Consider the following 3693-nt stretch of genomic DNA (forward strand, 5'->3'; position numbering starts at 1 on the left):
GGATAAAGCTTTAGTTGATGACTTCTAAGATTGCTTGAGACCTAGAGCTGATTGGTTGTATATAAAAAATAAAAATAAAGAAAAAAGTTCTCTGTGGGCATTTGACCAGAGTGGGGGTGAGGAGGAAAGAAGGTCGGAGGCGGATGTCGAGGTAGGTATTTTGCTATGGCCACTTTTGGGGAGATCTGTACAGTCTATGCGCCAAAGACCCTTCTGTCTATAGCACCACCTCCCTCCCTATCCCCAAGGGAGGGTGCGGGGTTGTGCCGCATCCCCGAACCCCAGCTATGGGTTATTAGACTAGGGCTGGACATGTGACCCAATCTGGGCTATCGGTTTTCTCTTCCAAAGATTTGGATTTGGGAAGGAAAGGAGCGGGTAGGACATAGCCAGTTGGTCTCTCCACATGGCTGGGCTGCAGCCAAAAGAGTGGACACTGTTGCTCAGGGCAGCCATGGCCTCTGAGGAATGGAAAACGTTGCTTGGCAAAGAGAGAGAGGAATGAAGCCAGCTGGCAGAGAGGAGCAGAAATGAGGAGGGAGAGACTGTCCTGACAGCTCCCAGCCCAGCCCTAGTGTCCCCAGGCCTGGCCCTTCCTGCCAGCTCAGGGTAGACCATCTGGAAGATGCCATCAGAGCCTCATAAAGAAGTCCTTCCTCCCTTTTTGCTGAACACGGCTTGAGTGGATTTCTCTGACTCAAAACCCTGGAGCCCAACCAATACAGCTCTACCTCCAACCAGGCCAGAAACACCCCGGTGGGGGAACATCCATCCTCCAGGGCTCATTTATCAGAAAGCCGGGGAGAGAAGAGGAGCGGAGACAGGAGTGTTTGGTCTCTCGAGTTCTTGGGATAGAAATGGGGCTCTGTAACCTAGGGAGCTGCCATGGTCGTGCTGTCTGAGTGAGCGGCAGCGGCTAAAGCTCAGACTGGCTTTGATCTGAGTCGTCTTAAGCTATTTCTGAAAACTCAGTTCCAAGACAGAGCCTCACTACGGATGCTTAATAACTTAACCATGGTTTCCACTTACTCGGCTCTTTCAGTGTGCAGGTTGCCTTGTCGCCACTCTGGGAAGCTTACCTGGACCTTCCCATTAGGTCAAATTGGTCTCCTCTGCACCTTGGACATCCTTCTGCTGAGGCTGTCACACTCTCAAAACAAGCAGGCTGCGGACGAGGGCCGAGCACGTGTTTCAGAGGGAGGTTAGGCGGGTTCGAATCCCAGTCCTACCCCCTGGTTTCCATCTGTGAAATGAAGGGGGACATTTCCTCATGGGTCATTTTAAGGATCTTATGAGGCTGCAAATCTGAAGGGCTCAGCACAAAGCCTGGAATTTAGCGAAATCTCAAAAAAATGGCTTTATTACTGGTAAGTTGGACTAGAAGCCAGATCTTGCTGAGTCGCAGCCCAGGCCCGGTCCCCACTTTGCGAGGTGGTGTCTCCACACAAGACTTGATTAATCCTGTGCTCATCTGACATGAGAGAAGCTGTGGGAGCTGGTGTTCTGCTTGAGGACATCCGTATACTACCCATCAGCGACTCGGTTTCTCAGTCAGGCCCTGAGCTAGAGCAGGGGATGGGTGGAGGCAACAACATGGTGGCCTTTCTTGAAGGCAGCTCAGCCTTGGCCCTTGCACCAACTGGCCAGTGAGTACTTTGCTGAGTTGTAGGGGGTTCAGTGTTCAAAGTCTCAGAGCATTCATGCTCCTCTGCAGCCCGGCTACCCCTCCAATTCCATCCTGAGCCTGATTTTCAACACAGGGTACCATTTGCCTACAGGAGGAGAGCATCTCCTTAAACATGACTGGAGAGAATTTGGGTCTTCATGGCATGCCCTGAGTTGATGCTTGATTGGCTCGAGCCCAATACTTTCTTTCTTTAAGGCTTCCACAGCAAATATCAGAAGCCAGCCAACCTCATGATCCTTATAATGACCATTGTCCGGGTCCTTCAAATGCTGGAGCTGCCATATAACCTTGAGCTTCACCTTCCACCTGCACCTCAGCCCAGCCCACTACAGGTGACAGTCTTAACACTTGTGAGTCTCAGGATGCCAGAGCTTGTCATATCCCCCATCCCACTACAACGGGGTCCTCACTGCATCTCGCCAAGTGATCTAGTTCTAGAATGCCACCCTGTAATGTTGCTCTTAGGGCTACTCTAGTGCCAACTGTCTTAGCCCAGGGTCCCCTCAAAGCAGAACCCAATACAAGGAAGTGTGGGAAGGAAGTTTATTTTGGAGGCGATCCTAAGGAGCAGAAATGAGGGACCAATAGGAATGAAAAACAAAAACCAAAAAACAGAAAGCCAGCAGTGCATTATCAGTTCGCTGCTGTGGATGACTGGCACCCAGTGCTGCTGGGACCTTCCTAGCAGTGTATACAAGGACCCTTGGACTTGTCAGCCAGATGGCAGACTGACAGAAGCATTCACCTGCCAGTTCCTGTGCCCCTCCAGTTGAGGTCGGCCCAGCGGAAGCCAAATTCCTTCCACATGTCCTCATGCTGAGCATGCTCCTGACAGCAGCCCATGTTGGGCACTGCGCAAGCCCCAAGACGGAAAAGGAAAGAGCTTTATGCTCACGTGAGGGGAGATGCTGTCAGTGCAAAGTGAGATGAAACCCACGTAGAGCTGTCAGCCACAGCGTGGCTGGAAATGGAGATGCCGCTGATGCCTGGGAGGCTGTGAATACGGGCTCTTGAGCCAGATGGCCTGGGTTCAAATCCTTTGCTGTGCTTCACCTTCCTCTGCTTATACAAGAGAAAGTACTAAGAGGAAAATGCTTGACTGGGTTGTTATGAAGTAAATGAGAACATCCCCAGTGCCTGGCACATATAAGCCTTCCATAAGAATAACTTCTATCGCCCCATTTTATGGTTAGAGACGTCAAGATGTAATTTTTAAGAGAAGGAGAAAGACGGGAGAAAGAGAGAGGGGGAGACTTTGTTTAGAACCTGCTCAAACCTCCAGAGAGGCCGCGGTTTACGACTCACAGGAAGACCTGGCATTTCCAGGCCGAGTTCCTCGCCCTTTCCGCTTTTCTACACCCACTTTCCCTATCACGGGAGGGGGCTCAGGAGGGGAAGCAGATGCTCTTTCTTCCCCTAAACACGCATTCATGCTTCCTCTGCTCCAGCTGAAGGATCTGGAGCTTCCTTGTGATGTCACAGCTGGTTGCTATGGAGACCAGGTTGCTCTGAATGTCAGTCTGGGTCCAGGAGGAGCAGCACAGTCATCAGGATCCCAGCTGGGCCCAGGGAGAGAGGAAATGAGGCACCCTAGAGGTCTCATAAACACCTCTCCCTGTGCCCCAAACACACAGACACACACGGTGGAGCCAGCCGGCCCCACGAGAGTCCCACTCTTGTCACCTGGCCCACTCTACTGGGTTGAGATCTGAAAACATATGTTTGGGGACAAATAACACCAGCAGCCAGGAGCAGGGTGACACATAGTCAACATCAGCCGTGCTTCCCTTTCAATGCCCCAGGAGAAAAGGTGCTGCTCGAAGGTGGTGGCATCCTGAGCATCTCCATGGCAACACTGAGTCAGAACTTACTGAGGTGACCTCACTCTGGGGCCACTGGACACAGGCTGTCATCACCAGGGAGAATGGAAACACTGTGCAGAGTCTCTCAAAGAAATGGATCTGCCCTCTTCAGATAACAGCTCTGGGTGAATCTATCCCAGCCCT

This window comes from Pteropus vampyrus, unplaced genomic scaffold (assembly GCF_000151845.1).
Source record: "Pteropus vampyrus isolate Shadow unplaced genomic scaffold, Pvam_2.0 Scaffold31, whole genome shotgun sequence".
Lineage (NCBI taxonomy): Eukaryota > Metazoa > Chordata > Mammalia > Chiroptera > Pteropodidae > Pteropus > Pteropus vampyrus.